Raw genomic sequence first — 17,635 nt, 5'->3', positions numbered from 1 at the left:
ACTTCAATAGGTTTCCAATTTGTGCATTTTCCCTTTGACAAGGGACACTATACCCAGGAAATGTTCTTCCTGGTATTGAGGGACAAAAAGCCACTGAAACTGGAAAAACTGACTCTTGACCACGATGATTTTAGAGAAAGATCATGCTCAAAAATGGGAAATGTAGGAATTAATAAACAGAAACCTCAATTAAAATAGAGTCAGGAGGTCAGAAGCAGAAGCTCTCACACCCTACAACTATAGCAAAACCCAACAGGAAGAAGAAAGACTTCCTCTTTTTTCCTTGCAAGAGTTCAGCCAATGAAAGACTGTCATAACTCAGCCAGTGAAAAGCCATGGACTCTGTTTGCTATAGCCTTCCCAACTTCCTTTTCCCCTCTATAAAAGAGGTCTTCTCTCCATTTATTGTGGGTGACTTGCATGTGGCTTGCCAGGATTGTAGACCCTGAATTGCAGTCCTCTGCTGATCCTGAATAAACCCTTTTTTTTTTTTTTTTGCTGTAGAAATAATTGGCAGTCTATTCGTTTTATGTCAACAGGATGCTTAGTTTTTTACTTAGGGAATAAACCCAGTTATTACTTGGGATTAATTTAAAAATTTCCAATAACTCTTACCGATTTCAACTCCATTTTCTTTGAAAAATTTCTTAGAAATTCTTGGCCTTATGGAGTAAATTGTCCTCCCTCTCCAAACTTATTTTGTTGAAGATATAACCCCCAATGTGACTGTATTTGGAGATGGGGCCTTTAAGGAGGTTATTAAGGTTAAATGAGGTCATAAGTGTGGCTCCCTAATCTGATAGGACTGGTGTCCTTATGAAAAGAGAAAGAGACACCACAGATGCTCACATACAGAGAAAAGGCCATATGTGGACATAATGAGAAGGTGGACATCTGCAAGCCACTAAGAGAGTCTCAAGAGAAATTAAACATGTCAACACCTAGGTATTGAACTTCCAGCATCCAGAACTGTGAGAAAATTAATTTCTGTTTCTCAAGGCTCCCAGTCTGTGATTTTTTAGGGTAGCCCTAACAGACTAATACAGTTGGGTTGAGTTAGTTCTCAGAGCTAGAGTCTAAATAAAACCTGAAGAAAAATTTCCCAGAATTTCATAAAGGTATTTTAAAAATTATCTAATTTTAAACACTTCCTTGTTGATAAATATACCATTTCATATATTCAAAATTAAAACAAAGAAATATATTTTCCTTTGCTAAAGAGCTATTATTTAAAGAAAATATTTACTGTATGTGAGGCTAAATTAAAATGTATTAAAAAGGCCTTCCTTAGATTATTTTAACTACAGGTATAAATCTACCACTAAAGGATCTATGCTATCTGCCTGAAGGCATTATGAAGATAAATAACATAATATTAAGCCATTAAACATAGCAGTTTAAAAAATGCTATGATTAATAACTATTAGTTCAGGAGCCACATGCTAATCTTTATGGAAGCAGAGACTGGCTCATATGCCAACTTAACCTCTGTTTGCCCTAATAATCAGTGAACCTTCACTTGCCACTCTCACACTGAACTATACATTTCTGATAGAAATTACTCTAAAATCTATAAAATGAAATAGATACTAACATTTCTAAAAAAGCCTTCATAGTAAGAGCATTAAAAATCATTTCCATATAGTGCTTGAAGTTAATTAAATCTGCTGATATTTCATGTGTTTAAAAGATTGTATCTTTGCCAGATGAATTTAAGAGAAAAGTTTCTGTCTTTTGTGTCAAGAACCAGTCTGATTAAAAGAATCATTTAATGAACTAATTCTGGAAGAGATGGAATTTCTTTCATGAGCTTATAATGCATTCCACTGTTCATAATGCATATCTTGGAAAAATCTGTTCTTTAATGAACCACTGTTTTTTCAAAGTATAAAAGTGACTTTGCAATGAAACTGGTTGAAGATACAGCTCAAATGGGCTAATGGTCATAATTATATTTCTTCTTTTGAAATTTTTTAAAAGGAAAGAATTGGACCAGTAGGGAGAGGCAGCTGTCCCTATGGTGAAGATCACTGTAGAGCATGATTCTTTGCCAAGTTTCACCTATTTGCCTACAGCCACAAATAAAACTCAGGGCAGGCTAAAAAAGTTTTTTAAATCTATTAAAAGGATACATTGAAAGCAGATATGAATTCTTGTCAAATACTGGCTAGAGGAAACAAAATCATTAAGGGCCTCAGGCAACTTAATTTGGAATCTGAACTTGGCAGGAGATAACGTGAGTTTACATTTCAGGAGTACATATGTTTGAGTGGTATCTTGAGTAAAAAGAAAGAAGAATTTTGAAATATACGTGTAAGTGATACAAGAGAGTGGAGGTGTGGGGAAAGGCTAGTGTTCAGAAAGGAAGATGAAAGAAAGACAATCTCTAGTATCCACTCTCCGATTATTTACACATAAATACAGTAACAATACATGTCTAAAAGTTTATTTTAAGTAGACTTAAGATATCAGGATATTGAATGCTTTGCATGGGTTTTGAGAAAGGATTAAGGGTTTTAAAGCCATTTGAGAATTTCCTCTGAACACATTAGAGGGAGGGTATCTGTGAATGCTGACTTACAAGAATTTACATGTTACCTTTCTTAGGTAGAACTATCTAAGCCATGAGTAGATTAATCCTTAGGGTTATATAGGTCAGAAGCAGGACCTCCCATGTGGAAGTAGCTATATTCACTTTTTCCCATCGGAAAATAACTTTGCTAGGAAATATCACATACCTCCTTATTGCCAGGTGATTCATGTAAAAGCCCAAGATACCTTAAATCAACTGGGTAATCCCATAGTTCACTTACAATTTTCATAAATTCAGATACTTTGAAATCTACTCTTGGCTCCATACTAGTTAAATATTTATCTTGATTTATATCTAAATAAAATTTTCCATAATTATTCTTGTGACTGAAATCTTGTTAGACTGCAGAAGCCTCTGGATACCAAGTCGTATCATCAATAACCCCCAAATTTCTAATTTTGTTTGCGCCTTAGAACATGCGACCTCCAGCATCCTGCAAAGTCCCACATAACTCTTGAAATCTCTAAGGAAATGCTTCATAGACCAGTCTCTTTCGTGGGGCCAACACACACCCTACTTTGTCTAGAACTCTGACCTCTTTCTTCTATGCCCTCTGTCCTTAGAATCACTGGAAGTGACTTTACTCTTGATATTTCTTACTGCTTCATCTTGAAAATAATAGCACAAGGGCACTATCTCCTGATGCCCTCAAAGCCTTCAACTCTTGGGGCCAGAGACCTGTTGTGTTCTGTGCAGAACTGGTAGAAAATGGTCTTTAATTTTACCCTCTGCTGTGTTGACACCTGGGCTCTATCCAGAGTTTTACTAATACTCTCATGAAAACCTTTCCTTCATCTTTAGTTCCCTAGCAGCTCCACCCAATTCATGCCCAGTAAAGCATAGGTGCCATGCCACCCTCTGAGTTTTACGTCCTCATCATCATAGGTTAGGTCCCATAAAACAAAACAAAACAACCCCCTCTTTCTTTCTTCAGCAACATTCAAATTTCCCTGCATATTATTTCAAGCATATAGATGCTGGTAGGAGAAAAGGAGGAAGTGGGGAAAGGGAGGGCTATTTGGACTAAGCATCCCATCCTAATTCCACTAACTAATAAAGGGAGAGCAGAAATTGTCAGAAATTCCTTGAGGTAGCATTCAGAAATCTATTAGCACAAGATCAAAAGTAGAAAGTAGGAAATAAATCATTATAAATCAAGTCTTAATTTGGTGTTATTTGCAACAATTGAAATCAGAATTACAGGATAATTTAAATAGTAATAGCTACCATTTACTGAGTGTTTACCGTGTGATAAGCACTGTCCCAGCCACTGTAAGCATGCTACCATATTTAATTCTAAGAGTAACAAATTATTACACTCTCTCTTTTATTTTTCCAGATAAGGAAACTCAGTCATCTCACTAGTGAAGTGAACAGCTAGGACTCCAGACTGTGACTCTGACTTCTAAACATATACTCTTAACCAGAACTTTCTCTGGACCCTGATGTGTTTCACTCCTCCAAATAGTCACTGGCTATGCAGATATTTATCAGCAATATTTTAAAGTTTATGTGAAGCACATGTTCTCCCACAGAGCAAAATTATCACTGAAAGACCAATGTTTATGGAGTAATCCCTTACTATGTGCCCACCACTATGCTAGATCCTAGAAGAAGGATATTAAAATGAATAAACCTCACCATTCTTTTACATTCAATTTTGTTTCTTTGCTTATATTAAGAGCACTAAAGTATACTTCAGGGAAAAATGGACCATATTAAATAATGTTATGTAATTTCTACCTTGAAATTGCTCATTCTATGAGCAATCACATAAGACTTGAGATCTTTCTGACTCCAGAAGGGATCGCTTTTTCAGAATTAGAAAAACTGTATACAACATGACTTTTGGAAGTATATGCATTTCATGTTTATTATTGTTTAAATATCACTTTTTCACAATATAAATAAAATCAATTTGGTACAAAAATTTACTTTATAGATGAGGACAAAATACCAAAGGAGTGAAGTGTCATGATCACATTCATGCAACAGGTCTGAGGCAAAGGAGAGACTAGAAACATGTCTCCTAACTCAAATCCCTTTGGGTACTCTATGCTGTCTCTGGGAACTTATCCCAGGTATGCAAAATCCTGTGAAATGAGCTAATAACATCCTCAAGATAAAATATGAACACCTAACTATACCCACAAGTGATCAAGTGATCTTTATTACTGAGATTTCACTTGAAAATTAGTATTTTTAGACTAATGTATTTACATATGGGTTCAGGCAGATTTAAAAACCAATGACTCAGAAGAGTTACATTTAGTGAACAGTGTGTACTTTATCTTTGTGTATGTCTACTTCACCAGTGTTTGAAGTCAGCTTGATGCTCCTGCTAACAAGTCCAGGTTTATCTTGTGTAATATAGTATGTATTTTTTCAACATAAATACTAATTACATAATAATTTCTTAAGGCCCTGGGGCTAAATGGGTCCAACTTGCTACATAAAGAGAGAAAAATAAAATAAAATGGCAGTTGAGAGACCTCATATAGACAGAGTGGTTACAAAGTCTCTAAGCACATGTGAATGCCCTCTGTTAACTGAGTGGTACCCTCATCATGTCAGGATATGGAGAGGAATTTCAGAAAGTTATTTGATAGGGCCAAATTTTTAAAAATAGAAATATCAATCACACTACTTATTTGATCAGGGTTTGAACTGAAACTGCATGAGAGATTCTGTGGCAACAAGTACCTGAAATTTAAGATACGTCAGCATATTATGTGATCCCAGTTAGTAAATCACTTGACAATTCAATGGACAATGGATAGGACATGAATCCAAAAATGGGGTTGTTTTTTGAAGTCCAGATTTAACCGTACGTGATGATTTGTTTTAGGGCATCATGAAAGAAGACTTATCAAATCTGTCAATAATAGTGATTATCTTACAGTCAATGTCAGAGAATGCTTTGTTAAGTTCCAAGGGAAACATATAAGAAAATGTCCAGAAGAATACGGGGGAAAATTAAATTTGTGTGAAGAGTGGAGTGTTGCTTATAGGTAACTTTTAAGGGACATGATTAGGTAGTTTGTGGGCATTTTATAGAATAGTCAGTATAAGTGTACTGAAGTAAAATGGATACTAATTCTGTTGGTGACCCCAGATTACTATTTTGTTTCTTTTAATCGGTCTTTTTATTTACCTGATTCTCAGTTTTTCATTTCAAAAATGTGGGGTTGTCTCAAAAAACTGTAAGGATCCATCTAGTCCTACAAAGCTATGAAGCTAATGTATTAGAAGATTGAATATAGGGCTTTTTAAAACTCTGCGCCTGGAAATGTCACCAAACACTTCCAAGCAAAAGAGCTGTAATAGAGAGAATAGAAATTACAATTTACATTACAGTATTTAGGTGGGACTCATAAGAAAAAAAATAACTCCTCCCTGTTCACTACTAAAAATTTTTAAAGACGCAGTTAACCTTCAAAGAAAATAATAGAGACTAACAGACATTAAGAATAGAGTATAATAGAAGAATTGTTCTGGCTACAAAGATATAACTTTCCAAACCAGCCACTACAAAGTGTGAACCAAAAATACCGCCTTATTGTTTTTAATTTAATATGTCTTTGTGAACAAACACACCTCTTTCTCTTTATTTTCATTGCAAGTATTTTTTCTCAGAATGCGTTTGAATTTCTGCTAATGTGTTTCAAGTTACACGTATGTATGTATGTATGTTTGTGTGTATTCATGTATAATTTCCACCAAATAGTCTATGAAATACCAAGTAGAATCTGAGAATTTATAAAAGCATTCAATGTCATTTTCCCACAGTAAAGAAAACACAGAAACTATCTTAATAGGTTATTGTTGATGTATATGTTTATGATTTGGCTGAAAGATGAATTCTAAGGTCTGCTATGATTCAGAAAACTTACTCTTATGATAGTAAAATTCATTCTAAAGCATTTTGTGATTTTATTGTATGCATGCATTAATGTTTCCAGTGATATGGCAATCTTTGTGTCACAGCACTGTTTTCTGGATCCCTTATTAAATGTCCAAAGGCTTTGGAAAAAATTGAGAGTAAATACAGAATAATAACTTTTTCAGGAAATATGTAACTAAGATGAACACACTCTATAAAATGGAATCCCAAATGGTTTGAAGTTAGAGTTTGTTACTAATTATATAGTAAATGTGAAAAAAAAGTTTACTCTATGTGTGAGATAATAAAAAATAATAAATTCAGCATGGCCATAATTTTTTCTTTATAGATAGGAGGTCTCTTGCTTAAAGCCTAATTAACAATAGCCACATTTTATTTAAAAGATGTGGATATGCCCAATGAGGTAATTTTTACCATTGGCAGTTGACAGTTACTGGTTACTCAAATTTCTCTCACTTAAGGTGATATTTGGTGTCATACAGACAAAACATTTGACAGAGAAGTGTTGAACTTTCATCTGGAGGTTTTGGTTTATCTAAAACAACCTAAAACAGTAATAGTGCATCTGTCTTGTGTTATTGTTGCCAGGTGTATTTGCCAGGCTCTTTGAATCATAACATTCGTTTCCTTTAAATCCAGGGTCTGTTTCTCATTGGTAGACATGCTTTACATTCAGCATATTAAAAGCTATAATTATCTGTGTTGCGTTTCTCTTTGTCTTGCATCTGCAGCAGTCTGAGAGAGCAAAGAACTTTTAGTCACAGCAGGAACTTCCTGTAAAATACAGTAAATGACTGTGTTTTCCTCATATGCCACACCCTTTATTCTTCCTAGGTCCTAGGCATTTCTCCACTACTTTAGGTAGAAATGTGCTCACTTAAACAGGAGTCAATAAATGTAAATGTGTTTTCATTTATTTTCAATAACTAGTAGATGTATAAATATCATTAAATATATTAGCAAGACTCTATACATTAATGGAATAAGCCAAAAAGTGGAAAGGCTTGCCCATCTGGTCATGTATAAGTATATTGTGACGGATGGATTAACACAGACAGAAAGTTAGATAATCTAGGAACGTTATAAATATGGGCAGTTTAGGAAGAACTGTCTCAAAGTTAAAAACTAGTGAAATTATGACCCTGACATGTATAAATTAATTGTGGCATAGGCTGATTGATAATTTCACTTTGTTGTGTTCATGTTAGAGTCTGCATAATTGGGGAAGAGGGAAAATTTTGTCAAAATTGATCTATTCCATAGAAAGATAAATAATTTGCTTTGAAAGGAAGCTTAAGGAAGGCCTGGGAGATAGGGTGAAAGACAAATGAAACAATAATAAAATATCTAAGTGAAACAGACAAGGTTTTCTGTGGGGGGAGAGAGGTGCTTTTTTTTCTTTTAATGCACGGATTTTCTACAGAGGGGAAATCCACACCCTAATGACTGTTAGAATTAAGCTGGAGTCTAATGGACTCTGGCTGAGATTTGGCTGAGGGGTCTGATTCTTAATCATAAGTATGGGTCTATCCCATTAAACAAGCTCTTCAAATATGATTAAAAAACCCTTTCAAGATAGGTACTCTTTGTTCAACTGATTGCGTTTTTATGTGTCACTGCATCTTGGAAAAAAACTGTGGAGTTTTCCCACATCTAATGACAACCTCTTATGTTTTTGCAAATTATAATGTTCTTCATTATCAAAAATAAAACTTCATTATCAAAAAATAAAAGTAAGTTATTTGTTAATCATAAGTTACAAATATAAATTATTACACATAGAGCTATAAGCTCCAGTTGCAAAGGACCTTTCTTAATCTCCTTATAATTTATTATCCTTAACAACAAAAGAGAAGCCCTTATGGTATCTTCCAACCCACTGCTTGCAAAGCCTTATATTTATTTTCTTACTAATAACAGCAAGAGCTCATTTCCATGTGATGATATGTGTAGTACCTAGTCACCTTATCCCAGATCCAATACATCCTCCTGTAATTAAGTCAAGAACATAAAGTTAGTTGTTTTTGTTACAAAGCCATGGTACAATGAAAGGTATGATATTATAACATCCTATTTTCATGATAAAAATGCTATATTCATATTTATTAATAAACTTATTTTAAGTGTACTTTTCATGGAAGAGGGAATGCAAAGATGAATTAAACATGCCAATCTAGTGCAGTGTTCTAACTTTTCTGTTGACACTATTTATAAGGTAATATTTTAAAAACTTCACCCATTTAAGTTACTAGGTCATTTGCAAAACATAATTTTGGGTACATTTTAAATGATGACATCTTAAACTATGACTGTTATAGTATTCTTTTTCAATGAAATATAAATGCAACAACAATTTAATGCATACACAATAATTTGTAGAGAAATGAATGTTCTCTTCTTGACAGCTGGAAACTTTACTTCATTTCTTAATCTCATTGACATCATATTCTACTCCACTATCCATCTTTCCCTCATAGAATTTTATTCTATTGAACTATATTTTTATTTTTCAAATTCTTTTAAATGACCACATTGAAAGAGAGCCAGGAAAAAGCATAATACAGAAATAGAAGGAGTAAAGACAGAGTGGAGCAGGAAAGATGGAGGGATGTAGAAATAGATCACCTAATGAGCAGGTGACACTTAAAAACTATAATGTTGCAATATCTTCCTTTTCCTTTGAAGTGTTTGCATGGCTACTATGCAAACCTCTCCTAATCTTTTCCTAACAAAATTTTCAATGAAGTCTTCTCTGCTCAAAATCTTTTATGAAACAAAATACGTATACCTAGGTTGAAATTTCATTAAAAAAATCCTATCTAAATGAATGTTTTAAAAATCCTTCCCAATTGCATTACCATTACAATTTTTATTAGAAATAATAATACTAATAACAATGATGATAATAGTAGCTAAAACTTTTGGAAGGCTTACTCAATTCCAAGCCATGACCTAAGCACTATATACTTCTGCCTCTACTTCCATCAGTTCATGTACAGAGTGGCCACCAAGTCTGGAAACACCAATGATACATAATAGATGATATGCTACTTTATATTATAATATATGAAAAAATAATATTTACCTTTTCAGACTTTATGATCACATTATTAAAACATATAAAGTAGGTACTGTTTATCCCAGGTTTACCTTTGAGGAAATTGAGGCACAAGTACGTTTATTAACTTCACCAGATAATTTAAAAAATTGTTTGATTCAGGATTTGAACCAGTTTGGCTCTAGACTTTATACTCTAGATGAAAACATAATAAATTTATTATAAATTTTGATACATAATTTTTAAACACATAAAGTAAAATTTTATTAGAAATACATCATTAATGAGATGAACAAAGTGGGAAAGTCATGTGTCCTTTTTAAGAAGGCTTGGCAAACATCAGTGTATTCATCATCCCTGTCCCCTCATTTATGGCCTAGGAGATTGTTACATCCTGCAGAAATGCTTTGTAGTAAGGCTCAGAAGGGTGAAATAGTGCATGTGTGTATGTGTGTGTGTGTGTGTAAAGAAGTAAAAGGAGCGATATGAAAGAAAAAGTAAAAAGGGAGAAGTGGCCTGAAGCTTAGACCTTAGGAATTTTCTGTGGCAGATCAGTTCTAAGATGGAGTTCAAATGAAGGTTAAGAATCTGGAAATTGATTTCTGTAAAACAAGCTGTTTCTGCCTACTCCTTAGGGGTATGCATACCCCAGTTTGTAGATCACTGGTCTAAAGAGTAAGACATATTAAATGAAGAAATTCAATTCTACCAAAAATAAAAATGCATTGCATTTGAGAACTATTATGCTGGGCACTGTAGTGAGAAAAATGAATCAAACAAATTGTAATTTAATATAAAGCAAATGTGAAAAGGAACAAATTATAAGTAAATACATGTATGAACGTTTATAGTGTCTATACTACATATAACATGGTTCCCGTTAAACTTCAATGACAACTTATTTTTACTTATTAAATTAAATATTAAATAATTGTCATTATTAACAAATTGTTACCATAACTTATTAAATAATTATCATTAACATTGACACCAGAATTCTTCTTATAGAAGGAATTATATATTTTTGGTAAAATACATAAAAAATAACATGGGCTAGAACAGCCACATGGCCATAAATGTTAACAGTTGCTCAAATATAAAAAGAAAAATCTGCTCTTCATGAATCAAGATTAGAAAATGTATTATTTTCACTCCTAAAAGGGAAGAAAGAAAATGAGTGATAAAGAGGAAGAGCGTGAATCCAGAAAGATGGAAAGAGGCTGGAAATAGATAAGATATTGGAAGAACCAAGTGACCTTTTTATTTTTATTTTTTTTAACATCTGTATTGGAGTACAATTGCTTTACAATGGTGTGTTAGTTTCTGCTGTATAACAAAGTGAATCAGCTATACATAACCTATATCCCCATATCTCCTCCCTCTTGCGTCTCCCTCCCACACTCCCTATCCAACTCCTCTAGATGGACACAAAGCACTGAGCTGATCTCCCTGTGCTATGTGGCTGCTTCCCACTAGCTATCTATTTTACGTTTGGTAGTGTATATATGTCCATACCACTCTCCAAGTGACCTTTTTAAAATGGTGATGTCTACCACTTGATTTGAAATTGTTTGCATTGCTAATCTGTGAATCTCTCCTGAATCTTTCATATGAAAATCTGCAGTGAAGTCTACTATGCTCAAAAACAATTTAGTGTATGGAATTTTTTATAGATGTCAAAGAAAGGACTATTTCAGGGATCAATGCAAACTAGAACAACTTTATGCACTAAAAGGCAGTCTGATTAAAAGTAAGTTAGTAGGGCTTCCCTGGTGGCGCAGTGGTTGAGAGTCCGCCTGCCAATGCAAGGGACACGGGTTCGTGCCCCGGTCCGGGAAGATCCCACATGCTGCGGAGCGGCTGGGCCCGTGACCCATGGCCGCTGAGCCTGCGTGTCCGGAGCCTGTGCTCCGTAACGGGAGAGGCCACAACAGTGAGAGGCCCCTGTACCGAAAGTAAGTTAGCAAGGTGGTTTCAGAGAAGTGTATTTGTAAAGAATACCACCGTTTATAGGATGCATAATAATACGGAGATCTCTTAGAGATTCGAAAGAATATTAGTAGACTTTTTTGGCACTGAAAATGAGAACCCCAAGTCACTGGATCAATAACAATACTGAATTATTGAGGTGTGTGTTATACTTAGGTTCATGCTTTATTTTGCATGTGAGTATGTAAGTTAACATAAATGACAGGTATATATAGCAAACATTCCTCATCAGTTGTGCTAAACTCATTTTGTTGAATCCATAATTTTTTTGAATGATTTCTATTGGAAACATGGCTCATTACACAGAAAGATGAGAAAAGGTATTTTTTGGACATTCTAACTGTTAGAATATTGCATCTTTTGACTCTTAAAGGATTACATTTAAAAATATATGTAAATGGAGTGTAACCTTTAAAATTGTTTAAAAATAAAAGATAAAAATAATTTTTTTAAAAAATTCAAAAGGATTCCTAGTTTTTAAAATATATATATATATATGTTATATACTTTTATACCTACTTTTTGTAACAAGTCATTAATTATGCCTTCTAGAATAATGATATCTCTTAGTTTACCTGTTTTTAACTCTGAGCAATAAGATAGTGTGCTATACATTTTTCAAGGGACGGTAAGACAATCATGCATGAAGTTGATCTATAAATATAGTTTAAACAGTAAAGGTGAAATTTCCGGGGAGCATTTTAATATAATTTGTAAATGTACTTATTGAGTCTACAGGCACTAAAAGGTGTACTACAAAGAGGTTTAAAATAGCTCTTTACAGATGCCTCTGTATTGTAGCTCGGGGACAAGAAAGACAGGCATGCCAAATTAAAGGACAAAAGACAGAATGTAAAATGTACCCTTTGGAGATAGAGATAAAACCATGAGCCACAGTGCCTGGGAAGAGTTAGAATTAAGGAAGATCTTAGAGTTTATTTAGAGCAACTTTCTGTTTTTTTTTTTTTTCTTTTTCTCAGATTTAGTTTAATCTTCTATTATACGAATGGGGCAGCCGAACTCCAGTCTATTTATGTGACATGCATAAGTCAAAAGCTTAGCTAGAAGGAGAGATGTGCTACACACCAGACCAGCCCTCAGTGGCCAGTATCTCATATTACACACCCGTGGCCCCCTTGCTCCTTGGGTACCCTTACTGCCTTACCAGATGAGATGTAGGAACCAAAGCACTGACAACTTGGGGACTTATATGTTATGGTCTTAGATTAGAGAAAACTAACACGCTTATAGGATTCCTCTTTTAAAAAAACAGCACCAAATCATAAACACAAAGTTAAATACAGGGTCTTGAAAGGTCTTATTTGAGTGAAAGTCCTGGAATTTAAGTTTCATTAGTTTAGTGGAATACGAATACTTTTTAGTTTCCAAATTTACCTTAATTTAGTTCTTACTGTTCTAACCAACCGGACTCACTCCTGATTGTCTGAACTATTCATATTATTTGCTGAGAAAATTTTCATCTTGCTCTGTGTAAAAGTCTTCTCTGATCTTTAAGAAACAGGCACTTCTCCTGCATGGAGAGCCATTCTGAAGAAAATATATAATTATCTTATGGACATAAAATGATATTTAATAAATAAAGAGACATTTGTATTAATACGTACAAAACTAGAATGTATAAAGATGCTTAATTTTTCCCAAAATAATGTGTAAATGTAATGAAGTCAAGGTAATAAATAATTTTAAAGGTCAGATAAACAAATAACAGACAACAATAAGACAAATGTACTCTAGAATCCAAAATAATTTTGTTAATATAATTTAGTAAATAGAACAATTTAGTTATGTTTCAAATCAGTAATAGAAAGGATGCATTATTTAATAAAAAGTGTTGCTACAACTGTCTATCAATTTTGGGAAGAAGTTTATATCTGAGATTCAGTTTCAGTTGGTTTAAGATTTAATTGTAAAAATGGACCTTTAAATTATTATAAATTTAATAGTTAATATTTTTACTATATTGGAGTCAAAGAGAATTTTCGGTAAGAATATATTACATTAGTGATAAATAGAAATGGATCCTTCTATTGTCAAAATTCAGTCTAGCCAGAGATATTCTCTTTTTTCTTCCTCTTTCTCACCTCTTACCCATTTGTCAAATTTCAGAGTCTACTGAATGATTATGTAAATAAAGCAATGCTAAACTATTCAAAGTTAGAGGAATTGAGCTATTACAAATCACATTATTTGTTACAAAGAACTTCAGATGATATTTTATTTCCAGCTCCTGTCTTTAATTCAGAGTAGTTACAGTTAGAGGATCCAGAATCTCAGAGCTGGAATAGACCTGAAGGTCTCACAGTATAACCTGCTTATTTTACAGATTTGGAAGGTGGGAGTTCAGGAGAGTTTAGTGATGTGCCTCATATCCCACAGTAGAGGTAGATGAGCTAAGACTAGGAGTTCTCTTTCCTAAGTCTCATTTCTGTGCTTCTTTGTTAGGTTAAAATTAAACCACATGTGAGTCAACCTAATATGATAGCAAACCGCAGTCCTGGTTCTCAGTTATATTTTTTAATCTCTCCAGAGATCATTTTTTCAACCTCTTTCTTGCTAGAATTTAAATATATATCCACCTTAAACTCTACTTGTTAGAAATAAAGTTTAAAAAATTACCATTAGGCCTATTAGTGTCTCACAAAAATTCTTACCAATACTCTGCAAGTATTGGTAAGAGAATGCAGCTTAAATTTGGACCTTTCATTTTCAAGCCACTTCCAATTTATCTCCTTCAAACTATCCAATATATGTTAGAATTTATAAGGTGGAAAGACACTTAGAAAAAAAAATGGGTAATCCTCTTAATTTCCATATGAAGATGACTGGTACTAACAGAAACTGGAAGTCAAAATCAGTTTTTGCCTAGTAAGTGACTCTTTTTCCATTTTCTGCTCTTTCTTATATGTCTTCAATAAGCAAACTTGGGGCTTTAAAAATTGATCTGGCACCACTTCACATAAAATAGTTCAGGAAGAAAAATCCAGCTGTCAGATATAAGTAGGCATTTTGAGCATTCAAACCATGCTCTAAGGAACAGTGAGTCATATGAGATGCAATGTGCAAAGGAAGCTGACACATAAAAAGGATAGAACAACAATGATGAGTTCCCAAAGACATGCTGTGGGACAAAGAATAATTATAGAGGGTCTATTTTTGGGTCCAGCAGAATGATTTGGGAATTTAAAATCAGAAGAAGGAATTATGTCACTCAGCTTTGAATTTAAAATAAAATAATTCAGTAGCCTTTATTTTTCATTAATGCTATTATAGTTTATTGGGATGATGCATGATTGAATTGTTAAATACTTCGCAGTCTAAAAATAAGTGAGGACAGGAAAGCTACTTTAATTTTGTCAGGAAGGAGGATGTGAGGTGTAATAATAATCACATAATATCTTATCTGATATGGAACTATAATACTAAATATAAATGACACATCTGTCTGCAACAGTAATCTTTTTGGAGGCACCAATGCCCCTGAAGCTTGAAATTAATGCCCAGGATTGAAATTGAAACTGCTTTGCCAGGGAGTTCTAAAAATAGTATCTAGAGCAACTTAAATCTTTAATTCAGCAAACCCCCCATTTTCCTGTTCCCTTATTTATAAATGATATCTTTTTATTTTCCAATTATGGGAAAGGTTTACAGACATTTATAAGAATATAATAGTGACTATGTGGATCAGAAAACAAAGAACTCTGCAGAGGAAAGGAATTTAGTTCAAAAGAGCAACCTAGCCCTATTATTTTATACAGGAAACATAATTTGTTTTTTATATATGTATATATAGAAACATATACATAGTTAAAATAAGATTAACCATAGACATTATATACGTGTGTGTTTGTGTGTGTGTGTTTGTGTGAGGTTTGTGGCTAATACTACCAAATTGTTAATATTAATAAATCTTATAAGAACTGTTCATATTAATTTAACATTCCTAGTCCTTTGGCCAAGGGAAAAAAGACATAGGGGATAAGTTCATACCCAAAGGCCCCAAGGAAATGACTTTGTAAGTCTGACAGATGTCCCTAAGCCTGTATTTTGTTAGATTGCCTTTCAAAGTTTTCCTTGATTCAGAAGTTATTTGGAGTTATGTTATGTATCATTCTGTGAAATCTTTCTTGTGATTGTTAACATGTTCATATTATCCTCAATTTCATTGGAAATTCAACATGTTACTTTCATCAAGTCATGAATGTTCTTTTGTAATATATTCATACTCAATACCTGAAGGTAGGGCCATCCATAGTTTTGACAGGTAGTAGCACAAGTGGCTGGTGTATCATCATAGGACCCTGGATGACAAGAGAACATTCCTGTGAATTTGGTATTATTAGTGGATAGTGGGATTTTACATAACTTAAAGTTATATACTAGTGTTTTTTTTTTTAAATCACAGACATATGTATTTTAAATGTCTCATTTTAATGGGAAGTTGGGAGACGTTGTTTCAGGCACATTTATGTTGCCACCATGCTGACCTGAAAGTAATCAGGAACTTTGTTCTTGGACCTTATTTCTTAAGAATGAGTATTGTAAGGAGCACGAACATGGAGGATGGTCCCTGTTGTTAAAGGTCTTAGCACTAGGGAGAGGTGGATGCCCTGAAATGTTCAGGTGAAAGGTTGTTCCCAGAAGAAATGGTGGCTTGGTCAATGGTTCTGAGAAGGAAATGACACGGCTAGTTCAAAGTACATAAAGAGAGCCAACGTGATCAAACTGGAGTGAATGAGGGGGAAAGAGTGACACAGATCTTGTCAAAGAGGAAGCCAGAGGCTAGACCATGTCAGTAATGAGCTTTAACTCTCCTTAAACATAGGGTATCACTAACAGGTGAGATTCATCCACTGCTAAACTGAGTTAACGTATATAAATGTGGTTTACATCATTTTTTCAGACTCAAAATAAGGTCGAAGGCAAGATATAGCTATAATCTTGTTTACCTTGCTTTGCATTTACACAGTATTATTTGGACTTTAGAACTTCAAAAATATCAAATTTGCATTTGCAAATTTTTTATCTCCGTTAATTTATATTGTGATTTGAGAGGCTTTTATTAAACTTGTTCTTCTAGATCATGAATTTGCTACTTCCAAAAATAATCTCTGAATTATTGTCAAGGATTTCCGTGAAGGCACTAGGGATCCTTACATGAAAACCCAAAAGTATTAAAAAGCTTATGTTAAAAGCAATCTCTGTAATCAAATTTTTTATATAAATCAAAAAGTTTTGATTACTTTGTAAAATTATTTTGTAAATTTTCACACCTTCATATATTTTAATAATTTATTATATATTATAAATTGTCTAGTATATGTTGTAATTAGGATCATGATCTGGTCATCTTAAAGAGTTGTGTATTTTTACACCAATAGACACTCCACATATATTTAGAATCTGAATTTTCTACAAGCTATTTTGGAAAAAATAAAAACTCCTGTCAGACTCAGGCTTTACTGGCATTCATATGGAATTCACAAGGTTCAAGGTTGAAGTTTATTTTGAGTATATTCCCAACTTGCTAGAAAATGCCACTAGAAATAGACATGACCATGGAGTGTTTTTTTTTCTTCATGGGTCTAGAAATTTCATTTTTCATCCGAGCTGAAAATGCTGTGAAAGAATATTTGCACATTTTTGGTGATAGGGAATAAGTAAAAAGCAAAATGTCAATGATTACTTCTGACTATCAGTAAACTTATTGATGAGTTAACTTTGGTTAGTAAATGCATTGCACATATTAATAAAATATAATGTATATGTCAGCATGGTCTTACTTCCACTTTCCTCTGAAAATATCAGTATATGTAGTACCAAAAAATAGATTAATATCCAAGAAGAGAGGCTACAAAGAAAATATTATAAAGCCTTAATGAAAATGATAATGATACCTAGAGAAAACTCAAAAGAAAGCTAATTTTGTGGAAGTAGCACCACTGACTGAAGTAGACAATGAAATCAAAATCAACTGAACCTTAGAAACACAGAAAATAAATATATTATTGGATAAACTTTCTTGATATTTGCCGTGGTGAAGCACAACAATCAAGCTAGAAAAAAATGCAAA

The 17,635-nt window shown here is 33.5% G+C and overlaps 1 protein-coding gene across 4 annotated transcripts in view; it reads right to left on the bottom strand.

Moving 5' to 3' along the window:
- CALCRL (calcitonin receptor like receptor) overlaps positions 1 to 17,635 on the bottom strand; it is a 105,152-nt gene that overhangs the window by 69,712 nt on the left and 17,805 nt on the right. For 2 of the 4 annotated variants that reach the window (XM_082630357.1, XM_082630359.1), the window contains exon 2: positions 15,796 to 15,863. The exons of the other annotated variants lie outside the window; for them this stretch is intronic. The gene's annotated coding sequence lies outside the window, so the exon portion shown is untranslated. The remainder of the gene's footprint in view (positions 1 to 15,795; positions 15,864 to 17,635) is intronic. 4 annotated transcript variants of the gene reach the window in all.

Source organism: Mesoplodon mirus (assembly GCF_964341445.2).
Source record: "Mesoplodon mirus genome assembly, chromosome: 8".
Classification (NCBI taxonomy): Eukaryota; Metazoa; Chordata; class Mammalia; order Artiodactyla; family Ziphiidae; genus Mesoplodon; species Mesoplodon mirus.
The sequence above is the reverse complement of the archived record's forward strand: the minus strand, read 5'-3'. Positions and strand labels throughout refer to the sequence as shown.